This window comes from Triturus cristatus, chromosome 7 (assembly GCF_964204655.1).
Source record: "Triturus cristatus chromosome 7, aTriCri1.1, whole genome shotgun sequence".
Taxonomy (NCBI): Eukaryota; Metazoa; Chordata; class Amphibia; order Caudata; family Salamandridae; genus Triturus; species Triturus cristatus.
This window is the reverse complement of record NC_140590.1, coordinates 1769519788-1769540868: the sequence shown is the minus strand read 5'-3', so window position 1 is coordinate 1769540868 and position 21081 is coordinate 1769519788. Positions and strand designations below refer to the sequence as shown.

General features: G+C 50.6%; 1 pseudogene across 1 annotated transcript in view; it reads left to right on the top strand.

Annotated features, from left to right (window-relative positions):
* The window catches only part of LOC146813034 (killer cell lectin-like receptor subfamily B member 1B allele C), a 112347-nt pseudogene that overhangs the window by 54391 nt on the left and 36875 nt on the right, over window positions 1–21081 (top strand). The window contains exons 3-4 of the transcript XR_014966008.1: window positions 1157–1261; window positions 3205–3362. The product of XR_014966008.1 is annotated as a killer cell lectin-like receptor subfamily B member 1B allele C (transcript). The remainder of the gene's footprint in view (window positions 1–1156; window positions 1262–3204; window positions 3363–21081) is intronic.

The following is a 21081-nucleotide window of genomic DNA, read 5'->3' as shown; positions in this document are numbered from 1 at the left end:
GCTCAGCTCCTCGCAGCGCCTCATTAGAACTGGCACAGTGCAATGCAGCCTCAACCTAAGCCAACTTTGCAGCCTGCACAGCTCATTGGAACTGCTTCTGCATGATGCATCCTTGACACAGACCCCTCAGCTTCTCATTGGAACAGATGCAGTGCGATGCAGCCTCCACACAAGCCAGCATCCCAGCCCTCTCAACTCATCTTCAACATGGATCACACATCACTTCTCGGCTGCACTGCTGTGCGTCACAACACTCTGCAACTAAGATTTAAGGTACATTTCTCATCTAGAGTAACTTGGTCCCTGCATCCGGCCCTTGCTCCACTGTAGTTGGCCTGAACTTATGAGTTGCAACCAAAAAACAACAGTTGGCGCTTTCTGCTTTCAAGCAATATTTTTTACCTAAACGTTTAAAATTGCATATCTCCTGTCTAACAATTGGATTTTTGTTGTTTTGTTGTGAAATAATTTATTAAAATCTACTCTATTTATCTAAATGGGTGTAGTACTTTTTTGTGTTGTGTCTTCTGTTTATTGCTGTTTGGGTGCCGCATAATACTTTACACACTGCCTCTAAGTTAAACCTGACTGCTCTGTGCCACGCTACCAGAGGGTTAAGCACAGGTTAATTTTGTGACTTTGGTAGTTCGCCCTGACACGGATTGCGCCTGTTGCCTGAGCAGAGTTTTCAACCCACTTAGCCAACAACCCAATTTCTCACCCTGCCCCCTCGGATTTATGAGATGCATGGGAACATCTCAGACCTGTTTACTTTCACCAAGAGCATTTTAGCTGAATGTCTGTGAAGAAATGAGGAACTACAGAGGGAATCAAACCCGGAATTAAATTTTAGCCTGGTAATCCCTCATTTCTTGGGGGATCCTTGGAGCTATCTTGCAGGCTGAATTTTCACCACCAACAGAGTTGCTGGTAGCCAAGTATCAGTAACATTGGGACCATTTTGTAGGCCACTTATGAGGGTCTTAGTCCTCAGTTGGTGTCTGTCTTGCCTTATGAGCTCTTTGTGCCACATCCTCATTGACTAAAATTTGTCAATAATGTAAACTTATTGACTAATTATATGTTCTCTTTGAATACCACCAGAATTCTTCAATGATTTATGTTTCACCGTCATTTGAACCCATTTTTCTTCCAGTCTTCAAGCACTATCAAGAGGCATCAACATTGTCTTCCGAGTCAGACACACAGTGTGAGAACAAGGAGCTATACAATCAGGAACCAGCAGACTGCACAGGAGAAGGTAGGTGCATCACTGTCTCCATTAATATAAACATTATTCCATGTATTGTTAGCGGATGTAGAACCAGATTTTCGAAAAAGAAACACTTTTCCAATTTTGTTTGTGTGCTGCACAGTGCAGAATGCATGCAAAGTCAGAAAAGAAAGGAGAAATGAAAGCATGTTTCCTTTTAACGCCTCCTTTCAAATACCATTCACATTTGGGGGCTCATTTATGAGCCCCTGCGTCACTTTTGCGCCACCGGTGCGTCGCTTTTTGTGACGCACCAGTGGCGTAAAACATGCGACATGTTGCGCCATATTTATGAAGTGACGCATCTGCGTCACTTTGTAAACCCCTGCGCCACATTATACCTGCGCCAGGTATAATGTAAGCAGGGTGGGCGTACCCCCGCAAGAAAGGGTCGTAGGAGTGGTGCAGCGAAATCTATGAGATTTCGCTGCACTACTTCTAGGACGCCAATGCGTCAAAACCTTATGTCTGCCTGAGTAAGGGTGATGCAGGGCCTTTCACATGGGGCTTGACCCATGTGAAAGAAACATTGCTGGAGTTGCGTCAGACTTCCGACACAACTCCAGCAATGCGGCCACTTTTTGCACTGACAGATACGTCAGTTATACTGACGTATCTGTCCTTCCTTGCAACATGATGCGTCTTATTGTAAATATGATGCATCATTGGTGTCGCAAGGAGGGTGCACTGAGAAGTGGCGCATCGCTGCTTTCACGCAGTGATGCGCCACTTCTCGTAAATGAGGCCCTTGGTGCTTAATCCTGTCTTCTATTGTTTTCAGACAGGGTTTTGCATCAAAGGCATGGGCGGTAGCATGAGAATGCCCATCTACCGCTCATGTAAGGCCCCCTTGGCGCTAACCAACGCAAAGCAGTGCCTCACGCAGCTTTGCATTACTTTCAGGGTACTTTATAGCACAAAACAAGTTTTGTAACGGAAGAAAAATTAGGAAAACATTTTGTGCTTGTTAGTATCACCTTTGTGACGCTAACCCAGCGCAAAATGTTTGTAAATCTACCCCATAGTGTCTTCATCTTTGAGAATCCATCCTTTGACCAGGGCCTCACACCAGGTATGCCTGAAGCATGCAGTGACCCTCACCACTATGTAGTGTACTCAGGAGACAGATAATGAAGCCTTATCCTGGGAGTGTATTTCATACAGGGTGGGAATGACGCTTCGCCTACTTTCTTTCAGAATCGTCTCTAATATTAACGCAATAGGCTCGGAAAATTAGTGCGTCACTGGGTGAGCTGTAGCAGTAATATTTTTTAAAGGTTAGATGAAGGGGTATATTCGAATACTTGCAATGAGACAGGAGATTTTGCATGATTTAGCATTTCAAAAGTTTGATTCATGGTTTATTTCGTGCATTGACTTTAAAAATGATTAAAATACACACTCTAAACATGTGCAATTGACTTCTGATGGTTTTCCTCTATCTTTTAGACTATTTTTTTAAATTTTCATGTCCGAAAATCATTAATTTTCTGCAAACAAAGAGGTATATATTATCATTCCATGATGACCCTGCTAGGTGAATGGGTTGATGTAGATCGGCTTAAACTCAAGGATTTGGAGAGTCCAGAGGAGGTAACGGTTCTATTTACAAATGTCAAATTACTTACAGAAGTAGATGATATACAAGGAGCAGGTGCAGGATAGAGCAGGATAGAGACAAGAGTCCTAGTTTAAGTGGTTCGTTTCTTCTTTGTAATCCATTCTTCGGTTTGTCTTTGCTGCTGTTGGGGTGAGTGAAGAGGTTAAACGAATAATGAGTTCTTTTCTGCATGAAGTTACTCTGACAAAAGGTACCATAGTGGTGATTTACAGTTTTGATGCTTCTCATAGAACTATAGCTCCAGAAACTATAATATTTATGTCTTGATGATTTAACTCACATTCATGGTTCCCCTTCCCTTCTTTGACAGGCCCTGGGTGTGAGCGGTGCCCGAAGGACTGGCTGCTCCATGGAGCAATCTGTTATTACTTCTCAAAAGAGAAGGAGGTGAAGACCTGGAGCGAGTGCCACGAAGACTGCTCTTCAAGGAGCGCGCGCATGCTAGTGGTAAAGGACCAGGAGGAGCTGGTAAGTCAATCAATGGAGATTCAGGACAAGGTACAGATGGTGAGAGGTTAATGATACTGGGCCAGGGGGAGCTGTTGAGGTATTAGTGACGCAGTACCAAGCAGAGCTGGTAAGGTGCTAGTGATACAGAGCAAATCAGAGCTGGTAAGGTATTAGTGATACAGAACAAATCAGAGCTGGTAAGGTGTTAGTGATGCAGGACAAATCAGAGCTGGTAAGGTGTTAGTGATACAGGACAAATCATAGCTGGTAAGGTGTTAGTGATACAGGACAAATCGGAACTTGTAAGGTGTTAGTGAAACAGGACAAAGGATAGCTGGTAAGGTGGTAGTGATACAGAACAAATTAGAGCTGGTAAGGTGTTAGTGATACAGAACAAATTAGAGCTAGTAAGGTGCTAGTGATACAGGACAAATCAGAACTGGTAAGGTGTTAGTGAAACAGGACAAAGCATAGCTGGTAAGGTGTTAGTGATACAGGACAAAGCATAGCTGGTAAGGTGTTAGTGATACAGAACAAAGCAGAGCTGGTAAGGTGTTAGTGATACAGGACAAATCAGAACTGGTAAGGTGTTAGTGAAACAGGACAAAGCATAGCTGGTAAGGTGTTAGTGATACAGAACAAAGCAGAGCTGGTAAGGTGTTAGTGATACAGGACAAATCAGAACGGGTAAGGTGTTAGTGATACAGAACGAATCAGAGCTGGTAAGGTGTTAGTGATACAGGACAAATCAGAACTGGTAAGGTGTTAGTGAAACAGGACAAAGCATAGCTGGTAAGGTGTTAGTGATACAGGACAAATCAGAACGGGTAAGGTGTTAGTGATACAGAACGAATCAGAGCTGATAAGGTGTTAGTGATACAGAACAAAGCATAGCTGGTAAGGTATTAGCGATACAGGATAAATCAGAACGGGTAAGGTATTAGTGATGCCGAACAAAGCAGAGCTGGTAAGGTGTTGGTGATACAGGACAAATCAGAACTGGTAAGGTATTAATGATGCAGAACAAAGCAGAGCTGATAATGTGTTAGTCATACAAAACAAGACACAGGTGGTGATGATAAGGATGATAATTATTTATAGAGTGTGAATCTTTGTACCCTAATAAGGGTGTCCCAGTGCTGTTTAACTGAAAGAGTGAAGTTGTGCCCCATTAAACAGATATGTTTTCAACAATTTCTGGAATTGCCAGTGTCTGTTTCCAGCCCTGAGGGAAAAGGGGAGGCTGTTCCATAGCTCTGGAGTCAGTACAGAAAAGACTCTACCACCCTTCCTCTTTACTTTAAATCTAGGAGTGGTGAGGAGTAAAGCTTGTCCTGATCTCAGTGTCCTCCTTGGGGCATATTGCTGTAATTTCTCTGCGATGATAGTTGGCCCATCCGACAAAAGAACTCAATGCAATAGACAAGTTGTTTCAAAGAGAATTTATTGGTTTATTGGTAGCCATTGTAACTCCTTTAGGGCAGCTGAAGCAGAATAATACTTTCTCCTTCCTATTTTAAACTAGGCAGCCTAATTTTGCACTTGCTGAGTTTCACCAGTGTGTTAACTGGAAGTCAAATCAATCAATCAAGGCGTTTGTATAGCGCAAGCTACTCACCCGGAACAGGTCTCAAGGTGCTAAGGGAGAGGGGGTCTGGGGGGGTCCGCAGATCTTGCAGGATCACTGAGCTCCATTGAAGAGCCAGGTCTTGAGGTCTTTTAGGAACTTGGGGGGTGATGCAGTCTGTCGGAGGTGGAGTGGGAGGGCGTTCCATGCCTTGGCCGTGAGGAGGGAGAAGGAGCACCCTCCTGTCCTGCTTTTCTTGATTTCGAGGTACAGTTGCGAGGGAGAAATGGGCCAAGCAGAGAGAACGCTGGGGAGCGTGGAACACGAGGTGGTGGTTCAGGTTGGCAGGTCCGGCATTGTGGAGGGCCTTGTGTGCATGGGTGAGAAGCTTGAAGGTGATTCTCTTCTCAACGGGGAGCCAATGTAGGGTCTGCAGGTGTTGGCTGATGTGGCAGTGGCATGGTAGGATGAGGACAAGTCTGGAAGTGGCGCTCTGGACGTTCTGGAGTTTGTGGGTGAGGTTCTTGTTCATCCCGGCATAGAGTGCGTTGCTGTAGTCCAGTCTGCTGCTGATGAGGGCAGTAGCAGTGCGTCCATTAGGGCGATGGGGCGTAGCCCCCCCGCCCGCAGCGTCACCCGCAGCATCGGTGTCTTTGAACTTAAGTTAACTGAATCAGTTTACTTAAGTTCAAAGAGGAGAACTGACAATCATGTCAGTCAGCATGACGTCGGACCGCCCACCCGGGGGTGGGCGGTCCGACGTCATGTTAGCTGACATGATTGTCAGACAGACCAGGAAGGGGCAACAGGCAGCAGCACAAGTTCGCATGATTGGGGAAGGTGAGAGAATTTTCGCTCCGTGCCCAGTCATGCGCACTTGTGTCTGCTCTGGCTGGCGCATGCCCATTAGGAGACCGAGGGTTGAGCAAAGGCTCAAACCTCGGTCTCCTAATGGGCAGGCGGGCGAGCAGTAATCATGCCCTAAGCCAATCCTGGCGCTGAGAGCCTGAGAGGGGCTGTACCGCTGTAGGCGCAAACGGACGGACCTGAGGCGGCGCGGACGTGCTCCGGTCCGGACCTCAGGTAGGATAAGGATTTCTTTAAATTTATTTCAACCCCCCGCGCGATACCCCCCCCCGCGCGACACATACACCCCCCCCCCCCCGCGCGAGCCGCAACTGGAAATATTTGGTTTACTGGGATCATAAACAGAACCACTGCTTGAAGGTTTCGTTTCATTCCACCTTTCAGAAATGTTATTTTAAAGATAAACGAAAGGGGGTCACAATTCGAATATCACATAGCAAATTAAAAGTGGCCGATGACATGCCAGTGCCTGAGCCGGTGTCTCCGCCCCTGCTGAGGTGGGCCTTTCCCACCCGGCCTCCTCCTGCAGGTGGCTTCCGGTAGCAAGCACTGCAAATTATGTTAGTCCGACAGCAAACAGCGGCAGTGCCGCTGACCGCGGCCCCCGCAGGGGACCACTCGGCGGTCGGCGCCTTAGTGGCCCCGGGGCCCCGGTCACCCCTCCCCACTCCCTCCTTCGGGGGGGCGGGGGCAGGGATCCTGATTGTTGCCCCCCCTCTGTGTCGGGGGCCGGAAGTGACGCGCAAGGCGCGTCACTTCCGGGCCCAGGTGTGAGGGGAAGGCTATTTAGCCTTCCCCCACCCTCACTGGCGACCTCTTTGTCGCCCACCTCGCCTTTTCATCGGTCCTGTCTCGTCGCCGTGTGCCCGGATCCACGCCGCTTCGGTCGTCGTCACGTTCAGATCTACGGTGAGTCTTGCTGCTCCCACTCCGCCCCGGCCCTGTCCCTGGGCAGCACCAGGAGGACGGGGCCCTGTGGCTCGGATGGCCACGGGCGGAGGGGGCGCAAGATTCAGGCATGATTGGCGTTTTGAGTGGGCGGTTATGAGCAGTACAGGGGCGGAAGCGTAGCGGGATCAATTTTAATGGTAGCGAGATCACGCCCGCACCCCCCCCCCCCCCAAGATTTTCGCCCGCGCTTCGAACTGCCATCCCGTGCTTATTATCACCCTACATCGCGCTAGGGCCGCAGGGGTTTCGATTCCCTTACCCTCCCCGCGCATTCAATTATTGTGGCCTACCGTTAAGGTCGGAGACTCTTAGGTGCACGCCTGCAGGCTCAAATCTCTTGACTGGGTTCAAGTAGGTCCGCGATTATTACTCGCAGGGCTGCGGTTTCAATTCCCATGCACTGCGTGCGTGTAGATATATCTTACAATGGTCTTTGCTTGAGTGTTTGTCGGGCGAGGGCTGGTTGCCGCAAGGCCGTCCGGGGGTGCCGGGGCGAATTTCGAGCCTCGTGGTCGCCTCCACATAATAAGCTAGAAGGACAGATCAGTGGGAGCACGCAGGCTCCATGGTAATGTTGCCTGCAGGTTACAGGTCCGATTCCCATACAGTGCTTTATTGATTTAAGGGAAGCATCCACCCCCCCTCCCCCCCTCAAGATGCTTGCGCGTCCGCCGACGGTTCGGGGGGGGGGGGGACGGGTAGGCAGCAGGCCTCTTTTTCCGGGGCATAATGGTGCGCTGTCGCCGAGGAAGGTTGCGTGCCTCGCGGTGGTCGGAGCACGCGGGCTCCATGATAATGTTGCCTGCTGGTTACAGGTCCGATTCCCATATAGTGCTTTATTGATTTAAGGGAAGTCATCCTCCACCCCCCCCTCACGCTGCTTGCGCGGCCGCCGAGGGTGCAGGGGGTAGGCAGCAGGCTTCGTTTTCCGGGGCATAATAGTGCGCTGTCGACGAGGAAGGTTGCGTGCCTCGCGGCCGTGGCGCCGTCCTTTACTGGGCCCCCCCCAGGTGCGATACTGTCCGGGGGGGGGGGGCGCGAGGAGGTGTCGCCTGCTGCACTAACGTCGCAATGAGGGGATGTAGCTCAGGGGTAGCGCGTATGCTTTGTAGGTACAGGCCCCGGGTTCGAGCCACGGCTTCTCCACGTAATTGCGATTTCTCGCAAAGAACCTTTCGTATTTGCAGGGGGCTACCGGTTGTGTACATTCAACCGTAGCGCAGCGGGACAGTCCCTCTGAGGTATGTTTATGCGAGCACCCCTCTTCAATGCGTCATTGCATAAGTTGTTTCGTCGAACGGCCAGAAATGCTTCTCGAGAGCGGGTAGAACGGGCCCTTGTTCGAAATAAGGGGAGAGGATGGGGTCCGTCGCCTGCGCTGCCGCCTCTGTTGCATGATACCAGGGTTTTGAGTCCCGGGGTCGCGTCCGTTATGGGATCCCGAGCAAATTTCTTAATTTCAAGAGGCCTTCTCTTTATCGGTGCCTGAATCTGTAATGTAAACACTGTACTATGTAAAGCGCTCCAATACCTTCGGTTTGAGCCCGCGCTGTATAATAGGAGCAAATTATTTAATTTCAAGAAGCCTTCTCTTTATCGGTGCCTGAATCGGTAATGTAAACACGGTACTATGTAAAGCGCTCCAATACCTTTGGGTATTGCTTGCGCTATATTATATGAGCAAATTACTTAATTTCAAGAAGCCTTCTCTTTATCGGTGCCTGAATCTGAAATGTAAACACTGTAATATGTAAAGCGCTCCAATACCTTCGGGTTGAGCCCGCGCTGTATAATAGGAGCAAATTATTTAATTTCAAGAAGCCTTCTCTTTATCTGTGCCTGAATCGGTAATGAAAACACGGTACTATGTAAAGCGCTCCAATACCTTTGGGTATTGCTTGCGCTATATTATATGAGCAAATTACTTAATTTCAAGAAGCCTTCTCTTTATCGGTGCCTGAATCTGTAATGTAAACACTGTAATATGTAAAGCGCTCCAATACCTTCGGGTTGAGCCCGCGCTGTATAATAGGAGCAAATTATTTAATTTCAAGAAGCCTTCTCTTTATCGGTGCCTGAATCGGTAATGTAAACACGGTACTATGTAAAGCGCTCCAATACCTTTGGGTATTGCTTGCGCTATATTATATGAGCAAATTACTTAATTTCAAGAAGCCTTCTCTTTATCGGTGCCTGAATCTGTAATGTAAACACTGTAATATGTAAAGCGCTCCAATACCTTCGGGTCGAGCTTGCGCTATATAATATGCAATTATGAGCCCTTCTCTTTATCCTGTCGTCGGAAATGGCAGGGGTTGAACTAGGTGTCTTCACGGGTTGGAGTTAGGCGGGAACCCTAGTCGCGCTATCCCCCATTTGCCTGTGATATATACGTGTTATATTCCCGGTCTGAACTGGCTGCATGCTCTGCTGCTGCTGTCTTAGTGCATGGCTTCCTGATTTAGTATTGGTCAGTACTACGGCAAGCCACCCACCAATACCACAAAGGTAATGCGGTACAGGTACCATACAGTGTACGACGTGTCTGTTGGTGCCACGCTTAATGGCCCGTGCATGGTATCACGGGAAATGGAACCCTGTCACTTATGCCAAATCACCCAAAAAAAAAAAAAAAAAAAAAAAAAAAAGAGTTTTGAGTGGCTTTTGATAGACAAAAGACTCGAAGAGGTGCATGGTGTCGCTGGGGAGGCAGTTCCGTTATGGCGGAGCACTTGCTCGGCCCGCGGGAGGTGGCGGGATCGATGCCCGCACTCCATTGAAGTGGTATTTACCGCCACTGCTATCCACCTGTCTGATACTTTTCCCCGCAATGAAATGCACTCAATGGATTGTCAGGAAATGACGTCAGGCCAGAATATTATCTCATTTGGAGATAGTGCTTATCCATGTGTCCTCGCATGGGTTTTAGTGGCTAGGGTTATAGAGCTGGGTATGTAGCTTCTTCAAGGGTGCCCCGTGGAGAGGAGTTCAGCTTTACCGAAAGTTACGAATCGATAAAGATGTAGTTAATAAATAGTGATTATTTGGCATATATCCTTTGTAAAGACCTAACTAAAACGTCAAAATGCAAACCTGGTAGCTAGAGGGCGTAGTGTTCAAACACTAGTACCATCAAACATATAAGGCGCTGAAAGGGCTGTGCAAAGGGGGTGACCAAGGATTGCCTGCATAGAAGGTGACATCGCTGTAATCTTTCTTGTCAACTCGGAACCCAATACACTTTGAATCTGCATCTGCACATGCATAATATTTAACTTTTATGATGCGATGGTTGGACGCTAAGATGTACATTTTTGGGTCGTGGGTGAAATCAACAGTCTCTACTTTGTGATTTATGCAGACTGTTGACGAGTCAGCCTGCAAAGGGAATAGTAGAAGTAGCACTCGATCACGTAATATTGTATTTTGAATTAAGCGCCCAGTGCCTGGATGTGTAACGTAAATAGGGCACTCATGTAAAGCGCTCCAATACATTCAGGTCGATCTCGCGCGATATAAATATGCAACATGTAATTGCGGGCTGCCTATATAGGCAGATCCATGATACCAGTGCATGCATTGCTCGCAAGATTTTGCTCCATATACTCGAGCACGTAGGAGACTAGCGGGGTTCACGGCCCCAAAACACCAGCACTGCACGGCCGGGAGCTGCCTGGGTCCCCGCTGATCGCGGGAGGTGCAACACATGTGGCGCTCCCTGGTTAAGGTTATCGCCCCCCTCCCGTCGGCTACGCTGCCGTTGAGGGTGGGGGGGCATGCAGTGGGCTGCGTGCGGCAGGCACAATGGACCTGGCACGGGGATTGTTTAGTATGATACGAATCTTGTATGCTCCCCGTGCTTGAATGTGTAATGTAAATAGGGTGCCCAGGTAAGGCGCTCCAACACCTTCAGCTTGCGCTATATAATTATGCAACATGTATTGCTGGCTTCCTATAAGGCAGATAAATAATACAAGTGCATGCAATTTTCACATACGCGATTACTGGCATTAATAAACCCCCCGCACCTCAATGGAGAATCTGGTGCGGGACTCGCGCGGTTCGGTCGGGGAGCGGGTAATATGGTATGAATGTCGTAAACACCCCCTGCCTGAAGAGGTAATATAAATACGGTGCTCATGTTAAAGTGCTCCAATGCCTTCCGGTCAAGTTCGCGCGATATAACTATTCATCATGTAATTGCAGGCTTCCTATAAGGCGGACACATGATACTAAGACATGCACTGTCCACATCACGCGATTACGGGTATTACTAATCCCCCCCGCCCCGCAAGGGTTAATCTGGTGCGGTGCTCGTGTGTCCGGGCACGGCGATCGTGTTATATGGTACGAATCCCCTATTTCTCCCCGTGCCGGCTTGTGTAAGTACGGTGCTCATATACAGCGCTTCAATACCTTTGGCGTCGAGTTTGCGCGACACAAATATGCAACATGTATGTGCTGGCTTCCTATAAGGCAGATACTTGATACAAGTGCAGGCATTGTTCACAAAATTTGCACCAATACCTTCCGGTCGAGCGCGCGCTAGATAAATAGGCAACATGTGGTGGCTGGCTTCCTATGATGCAGACACATGATACAGGTACATGTATTACTCACAAGAAGTTGCTCGTGCCCACATTCGCGCGCATTAGGCGATCCCGGGCATTACGACTCCTCCTGCACCTGAACGGGTTATTTGGTCGGTGCTTGTGTCCGGCGCTCTAATTATTTGGTGCGCAGTACGGTTTGAGCTAATCACTAATCGACCGTGCCCGAATAAGGTATGTAAATACGGGGCTCATGTTCTGCACTCCCAAAACCTTCGGGCGGGTCACGCGGTGACTCTGGGCAGATAATTATTATCCACGTGCCTGATGATGTATGTATATACGGTGCTCATGACCGGCGCGCCATTACCTTCGAGTCGAGTTCGCGTGACATATAAGGGTTAATTACAGTAAGGGTCGCGCAGTCCGATCCTGACCACACGTGACCACGTGTCGCTCGTCTCCAACCTTTTGCTGAAAGGGGGCTGGGGTCGCTTGTCATTGTTGTCTCGTTACCCACCCCCATTGCTTACGGCCTCACCCTCCCAGGTGCATCAGTCCTTGGGCAGGGCGGACCAGTGTGGGGATAGTCCTAACGTAGAACTGTCATTGCCATGTTAGTAACAGTTAAACACGGGTCGCTGCCGACAGTCTAAAAGAGGTATGCTTAAGCCCGCAACTGGCCCCGCCAACATGCTTATGTGGGCCGCCTTCAACGGTCACTGACATGGGGAACTCACACATATCTAACTGTAACCTAGACACCCGGGTGGGTGCCTAGTCGGGCAGGGCAACGCAACCGAGATAGAATGGTAGTTATTATCTAAGGCTAAAGGAAGTCTGGATTGAGCCACTAGATGGGTTAGATATGGGTGCAGCTCAGCGCCCCAATCGCATTGAATTCGGGGACGCTCTGACATAGCGGCAAAAGAATAAGTGGTCACCACATAGCGCATCACTAGGGCCTAAATCACGGCACAAGGTTACCGGCGTGATTGTCCAAGTGGTGGCGGGTGCGCCGCTCGCGAGCGGATTGCAACCCGTGGTTTACCTCTGAGCCGATTGGCCTGCAGAACACTGAGCTGGGCACCATAACCAAGAGTTAGGCCTGCAGGAGGAGTGGTATGGTTGTTATATAGCAAGTGTGCGGTCGTTCAAAGTTTGGTAAAGACCACGTAGAGCCCCAGGGCATCAGGGCATTATTGACCGTGCAGCACTCGCTACGTTCAGAATAGGGCCGGTATTTGCACCAAAGTTTCCGGTTGGTTCCCACAGACTTGTCTGCTCCCAAGGTTATCCTCTAGGGGTAGAACTTGAGACTAAGGGGGCATTGCCTGCTTCGGCGGCACAAATAAGCGATAGCTACGCCGGGATGGAGTTACCATTCAGGTCCTGCCACCACTGGGTTCCCCCCAGGTGATGGGATCAAGTTAGGTGGGACCGCGAAGTCTACGGTTCTTGGGAAACTTCCTGCAGTAGGGCATTTAGCAACAGATAAGGTACCAGTGTGTGAGTATCAGATATCTGCTTTCCAGCAGCACCGTGCCCTGGGAGCACATGCGTTGCCCTAACTCTGTGGCCCTCCCACAAGGGAGCCGGGTAGCAAAACAAGTGCATAGGCTCCTTAGGCGGGCCTCTGGCCTTCAGCTGGGTGTAATCACCATCAATTGGAGAGAGGCCCAGGTAAAAATGGGCTTTCCGTAATGCTTGGAGGACCATTGCGGTTGGTGGCACCCCCCACCGGAATCACTGGTCGCGTACGGCAGCTGCAGGAGACTGGTGCTGCTGTCCCAATATCTGGGGTGTCAGCGGGGCAAATACAAGGGGACATTATGACAGCGCGCAACGCTTAAGCCAAACAGATTCCCGAAGCTGGTATGCCTAAGGGATCATCACTGAGGGATCCGAAGGGGCATAATTCCTATAAGGTATAAGGGATGGTGGGCAGGGGCAAGAGTCGCCCCTTGCCCATGGTCAAGCGCTGGCAGTGAGGTGCACTCCTGTGCCCCAGGTTAACTATCTGAGGGGACTGTACAAATGTTAAGCAACCCTTCTCGTCATAATAGTCAAAGCGGGCAGGCCCAGGATTGTGAATAGGTGTAACCTTCCCGCTGGGGGGCGAATAGTTATCGCACATCTTCACAGGCCCCTCTATTTCAACAGACCCTATCCGATTGGGATAGCGTCTAGGGATTGGGGACATAGATGGGGCCATCTACAATCCAGGAACTATAGCTCACTGGTATGTCTTGGGCCTGTGGTTATAAGGGATCTCACAGGGTTTGAGTCCCGCCCAAAGGGGTTTGGGCTTTATTCGCCATGAGATGATTCGGGGGAATGTAAAGGGGTACTTCGACTTGGATGGAGTACACCTCTCCCAAATAGGCATGGACCTGTTGTATTGGATTTAAGCGAAGCAGGTAAAGAGCTAGGTTGGTGGGGGGCCCTGGCTGCGACGGTTAGCCGCCTCCAGGGCTGTGGCGGAGTTACAGGGAGATCTGGAAGCAGGCCGGTACAAAGGGTACCTCTGCGCGGCACCACGTGGTGCCTGAGCCAAAACGAGGAGCCTCCAGAGAGGTCCCGGAAGCCGGTCGGCGCCCCGCTAGGCCTGCGGGCGGTTGTGGGCCTGAACAACCGGGGGCTTGCTATGCGACGCTCCGCCCCGAGAGGGGGGGTGTGAGTAGAATTTCAACGGCACGTGATCGAAAAAAGAATCACTTGGGGGGCAGCACTTGCGGGTCGTTCCCGTGCTGCCCGGCTCATCAGGCGGGGCAGGCGAAGTAGATGGCCGCCTGCCCTTGGATCGCCCGTAAGATAACCCACCTATTACATATCCTGGAATTATGTAATAAATCCTGCAGCATTTGTTACCCATTTACAACTGTTTCTTGTGTCTTCTTTGGGTAACCTAATTTGGGGGAGGGGGGAAAGCGGGGTGCCCCTGGGGGTACTATGCCGCTGACCGCGGCCCCCGCAGGGGGCCACTCGGCGGTCGGCGCCTTAGTGGCCCCGGGGCCCCGGTCACCCCTCCCCACTCCCTCCTTCGGGGGGGCGGGGGCAGGGATCCTGATTGTTGCCCCCCCTCTGTGTCGGGGGCCGGAAGTGACGCGCAAGGCCCGTCACTTCCGGGCCCAGGTGTGAGGGGAAGGCTATTTAGCCTTCCCCCACCCTCACTGGCGACCTCTTTGTCGCCCACCTCGCCTTTTTACCCTCCCTACCGCTTACCCGGCGTGGTGTGGTGGGGTGGGGTTTTTGGCTGAACGTTTTAATGTTTTTCTTTTCGTTGCAGGCGGAGTTACAGGGCGATCTGGAAGCAGGCCGGTACAAAGGGTACCTCTGCGCGGCACCACGTGGTGCCTGAGCCAAAACGAGGAGCCTCCAGAGAGGTCCCGGAAGCCGGTCGGCGCCCCGCTAGGCCTGCGGGCGGTTGTGGGCCTGAACAACCGGGGGCTTGCTATGCGACGCTCCGCCCCGAGAGGGGGGGTGTGAGTAGAATTTCAACGGCACGTGATCGAAAAAAGAATCACTTGGGGGGCAGCACTTGCGGGTCGTTCCCGTGCTGCCCGGCTCATCAGGCGGGGCAGGCGAAGTAGATGGCCGCCTGCCCTTGGATCGCCCGTAAGATAACCCACCTATTACATATCCTGGAATTATGTAATAAATCCTGCAGCATTTGTTACCCATTTACAACTGTTTCTTGTGTCTTCTTTGGGTAACCTAATTTGGGGGAGGGGGGAAAGCGGGGTGCCCCTGGGGGTACTATGTGCGCAGAATTGCAATTGTTTTGTGTGTGCCTGTGAGCGCTGCTGATCGAGCCATGGAGGGCGGGGTGATAGTGTCTTGATCCGCAGCACACACACGCACATGCCAGGCCTCAGCCTGACATACTCTTTCCCCGCAGCAGTAACACAGGGGCACCGATCTAGCAGCAGCCGTTCTCCGTGCCGCATGAGGAGCGCCACTAGTGACCACAAATTCTGCTACCCGCAGGAGTAAGTGAAGCACGGTTTTAGAGGTCAACCTCCTGCAGGAGTTAAAGAAAGCAACCCAGGGGCTCCCAGCTCCTACAGGAGTGAGTGCAGCAATAAGACGCTGCAACTTAACTGAACGTGTCTTTCCTAATCCGTGTGCCTTCCTGAAGCTTCCCCTTGCTATCCGTGGGCGTTGTCAGTGCTTGTTGACTTGGACAGTGCTTCTCAGTGCATCATGTTTTTTTCTGTGCAAATTGTATGTTTATTGTGTAAGAAGCTCTTTATGTCCATTTTAAAAATCCAGTGACTGCACATTATAGATCTGTAATCAAACGTATTTAAAGATGTTTGCTTCCCTCTTTTTTAGTTGGTGTTTATGCTGCTATTAGAACATGGTAATATCATGTTAAGTAAGGTGTGATGATCGTATATTTTATTTGTGGCTCTTACCTGCTAGTGCTTAGAAACACAAAGGAGGACGAAGATGTGCTTAACATAGCACTGTGAATGACGATCTCTCTGGCATGTTTTTGCTTTTGCAACAAACTGCGAACACAGGTGGCGGCTCGGGAGCGACAGTCACGTGACACGTGTGAACTCCTCAAGGAATGCCTGTCTTTACCACAAGTACGTTAAGCGCTGGAACTTCTAGGCGCCCGATTTTCATTTATTTAAACAGTTTATGTACCAAGGTAATGCATACGCCTTGGTGCTCATTTACATCTCGTGCGCGTCTCGTGCTGTTTGCTTTTGTAATATTTCGTAATAACCTTCGTGCTTGCAGTTGTTGCAGCGGACGTGGATTTTTAGTCAGTTGTAAGTCCTTTGGAATCCAAGTGTGGCTGGTCGCTGCATGTCCTGGGTGTTTCATGTGGACTCATTAGTGTACTTAAATCATCACTCCGGCTGCCAGTCCACTTCAGTTTGTTTATTAAAACCGTACATACAGCGTAGCAGCAAAACCGAAAGGACAAGCGCCTGTCAGCACAAAGGTTAGAGGACTTGAGCAAGTAGCCAGACACGTCACAAGGCCACCCCACCAAGCATAGCGGGGTGCGTTAGGTAATGTCTGCGCTTAATAAACCTTCTTCCATACTCAGATGTGCTTTAAAATGCCCATTTGTTCACTCTTTTTTCCAAATTTCCCAGTGGAGAACCCCCCCCCCCCGAACCCTGTTTACATTACTCTCCAAATTTACACCCTACCTCTTTCAGATGTCACCAGCCACCACTGGATGAGGGCGTAGGTGACCTTTCTCCTGTGTTCGGGTCGGATCCACTTGAAGGTCTTGCGGAGTAGGCGGAGGGTGTGTGTTAGAACTGGGGGTCTCTAGTTGGCAGAGGTCGGTAGCTTTGACAAAATAGATACCATTGCTTCTAGTCAGGGTAAGAGGCTACACTTTTAAAATATCCCCTGCCCACCCCCTTGGTAGCTTGGCACGAGCAGATAGGCTTATCTCAGAGGCAGTGTGTAAAGCATTTGTGAACATATACAGTAATACAGTGAAAACACAACAAATGGACACCACACCAGTTTAGAAAAATAAGTAATCTTTACTAGACTTAACACAAGACCAAACAACAAAAATCCACAATACAGTAATAAAAATATGACTTTAAAATGGTAGAAATAGCCTAGTTCAATGCAGATGGTAAATGCAACACTTTACTCTCAAAGTACCTTGGATGCGTCACGCAATACAAACAAAAGGGTCGCAGGGAAGGTGATACATTGGTTACTTGCTTCGGGGGAGGTGATGCGTCCGTTCCTAACTGCAGCACAGGGGAGGTGATGCGTCGGTTCCTTACTGGAGATGAGATGATGCGTCGGTTTCTTACTGAGATCCGGTGCGATAAGACAAGATAGCGACTCGATGAGATGCGACGATCCAGTGTGATGCAATGAAATGGCGTCTTGATGTGATGCGACAACGTTGGATGCGATGCGTGCACACCCGACGGCCGTGCGGCGAACTCGGTAACTTCTGAGCCACAACAGGCCCTTCGACACGAGGCTCCGGTGATGCGACGGTGACCTCGGCAGCGGCGCCATTCTTCTTTGGTGATGCAACACGCTTCGTCGAAGATGCGACGGCGAACAGCTGCAGCGGCGGCATGCTTCTTTGGCGATGTGATGGCAACTGCTGCAGCGGCGACACGCTTCTCCTCAATGCGTCGCGCTTCCAGCTCCCAGCGACACGCAGTCTTCTCAGAGGGCACAAACAACAGTAGGCACCTCTCTGCAGATAGAATTCCCAACAAGGGAATTCAGGGGAGCTGGTGGTGAAGTCTGGTATCCCTGAGATTTCAGGCAGGAGGCAAGCACAGTTCAAGCCCTTGGAGATTCTTCTTCAAGATTGCAAAAGTACACAAAAAGTTCCTTTTCTCCTTTCCTTGGCAAGAAAGTAACCACTGCAGGCCAACTCCAACAGCACAGCACAGGGGCAGTCTCCTCCTTCGCTTTCCGTGGTGCTTCTCCTTGGCAAAGGGTTGTTTTGATTCCCAGAAGTGATCTAAAGTTCTGGGGTCTGGGTCCGCCTTTGTATGCACACAAATCCTTTGTCTCTGAAAGCAGAGAGTGTCTGTACCTAGTCCAAACAAGTACTGGGTGCATTCTGCCAGTGCACAACTTCTTCCTTTGTCAGTATGGGCCAGGGTCATCAGAGGCACCACAGGAGTTGGAGCCAGCATTGTGGAAGGCAGGCCCAGTCCTATTCAGGCCCAGGTGCTACTCCTCTCACCACTCCCAATGCAGATAGGTCTTTTCAGCCTAGTGCTGACTCACCCTGCCTCCTGGAGCCCCCCAGCCCCTATCACTCACAAACCAGACATGCAATACACAACCTAGCAGAGGCAGACTGGATGGTTAGGCAAGAAAATACCTACTTGCTAAAAGTAGTATTTTGAAACACAGAATGTTAAAACCAACTTCACTAAAAGATGTATTTTATCATTCTGAGTTCAGGCATGCTAAACTTGAATTTCTACCTAGTTCCCTGAGTCAGTTAGGATTGTAAGATGACATATTCAAACTGCCCATTCTGGGCTATGGGAACAGGCAGCCTTGCAATAGTGAAAAACGAAATTGGCTGTAATTCACTAGCAGGACAAGCCACACACTTCAGGGCATGTCCTACCATTTACATACAATGCACCCTGTCCATGGGGGTACCTTGGGCCTACCTTAGTGGTGACTAACATGAAGAAAAGGGAAGGTTTAGGGACTGGTAAGTGGGTGCACTTGCCAAGTCGACATGGCAGTACTGGACTGCACACAAGCTCTGCAATGGCAGACCTGAGACACACTTTACAAGTTGCTTCTGTGGGTGGCACAAACAGTGCTGCAAGCCCACCAGCAGTATTTGATTTGCAGGCCCTGGGCTCACATGGTGCACTGTACTAGGGTCTGACAAGCACATCAAATAGCCAATCATGGAGTCACTAATCCAGTACATCAATTTACAATAGAGAGCATATGCACTTTAGCACTGATCAGCAGTGGTAAAGTGCCTAGAGTCATAAAACCACCAACAACGGGTCAGAAAAAATACAGGAGGAAGGCAAAAAGTTCAGGGATGATCCTGCAAAAAGGGCCAAGTCCAAAACAACCCCCTTCCCGCTAAAACGCAGGGTAGACCAATCACTACCTCAATGGGCTTTGGGCGAAAGAACATGGACCCTGGCCCACATCTGCAGGGGTATACTCCAGTTCTACCATAATCTGAACCCATTTGGATCCCTCTGTCCATACTCTCAGGGCCCACTAAGCTAACCCATGGGGAACCCTTCTCCTCACCTGTGGACACCACCTGTGCAGCACCTAACCTTAGCTTGCTCATAGGTGGGTCCCAACAGTCAGACAGTACCCACATGGCCAATACAGTGGTGTGGTGTGGTCCAGTTCACCCCCAGGGTGCGACTCCTGTCCCCCTCCCAGGGCAACTCTGTCCACCAGGACAGCAAGCCACACTGGCCTCTGACAGTTGTCAGTAATGATACCCAGGCCTTATCCCTCTCAGGGCTCTCAAACCTCTGTGGCGTCAGAGAGCGGGGGCAGTAGCCCCAGGTGCCTTGCACCCATTGTCCACTCTACCTCCTGTCAGATCAGGTAGGACATCCTGACACTGACCCACCAGCCCCTGGCCTGTATCTGGCGGCTAAACAGGAGACTGGGGTGGGCTTTCCCACACCCAGTCCTCCTCCTCCTCGGGGCTCTGTACCCTCCCACCTGGAGCGGTACTCCCTTCCAGAATTGTCAGGGCACCTGTGGCAGGTGTCCTGCACAATTCACCCACCAGTTCAGGGGTTCTATCCTGCAACTAGGATCCCAGCCTAGGGTTTCTACCTTAATCTGGGCAGAGGTCAGGGGTGAGGCTGCCCTCTCCCCGCCTCCTTCCTGAGGCCCTGCACCCTCCCACCTGGAGAGGTTTGCCCCCAGAAGACAAACCAGTAGGGGCACTGCTAGCAGTTGCCCATTCCTCCAGGTCAGGGGGGTCACCCTGAACCTAGCCCTCTAACCCAGGGTCTGTACCCTTAGGCTGGACCTGTGCCTGGCACCCCAGGACTTCTGGGGTTCTGGGGAAGTACACCAACCCCCCCAAGGGAAACACACTCCTCTAGAATTGTGTAAGAATCTGCCTGGTGCAACAGGACTTCCTTGGGAGCACAATGGCCCCCGAGGGTAACACATAACTCATGTCTTGTGTGCCAGTCTGCCTGGCGCAGATCTCCCAACCCTTGTCCATCTGACAGTGTGCGCAGCTCCCCCAGGGCAGAAGTGGTGTCGCCATGGTCACTCCTATGGGGCTCAGTCCTTCTGGCTGTCCCCTGACCCACTGGTTCATCCACTGGGGACTCTCTCCCCCTCTCACCCCTCAATCTGGACTTCTGCACCCTCCACTTAGGAGTGGCACTGCCAGACACCAGAAGGGATGGCGGTCTGGTTACAGACACTCCCAGTTCACCTGACATTAGGAGATCCCCCTCTAATGGACTACTAGGACAGCCTAGGCTCCCTACCTGGTGTTCCCTTAAGGGACCCTCCAGGGCCTGACACTGAGGTTGGGGCACTTCGGACACATCCCAGTCTCACTCCTTCTCCTTGGAGACAGGATGTGAGGCCCTACAACCCTCCCACTACACTGGGACCTAGCTGGGCTACTCTGAACCTCTCCCACCACTCTGGGCTGGAAGGTACCTGAGCCACTCCTCTTAGGGTCACTCCCCAATGCCTCTTCAGACCCTCTGGAATCCACCAAGACGTCTGCCTACCTGGTAAGCTCCCTGAGGTCAAAGAACTCACACTTCAACAGGTGTTGGCATAGCTCTGGAAAACAGGGACTTACAATATGCTCTTCCACAATTGGATCACACAGCCCCCCACAGGTGTTAACCAAATTATCCTTCACCTCACCATCAAGTGCCTTCAGACACTTACTCCACACCACTCTCCTGAGATTAGCAAGACAGTAGCTGACTGTCTCTGTCACTCAACCCACACTCGTCTGGGCGGTCTTCACACTGACACACAAGGATTTCAACCATGGGGGAACCCTTCTCCCTGCACCTCTCATCTAGAGTCAGTAGAGTGTCTTGCCCACCACTAGGACCATGAACCCCTGCGTCAGTTTCCCAATTCACCTCAGGGACACTGCACACCACTGGAGCTACCTCATATCCTTGAACCCCCTGGTGTATGTTAACCCCCCCTTCAAGTCAGGCGCCACATCTCTGGGTGTGTGTACTGCTCTCTCAGCACTAGATAACTCCATTTTGCTGCCACCTTCTGAGCTGTACTCCACCTCCAACTCAGCAAAGCTCACTTCCTAAGC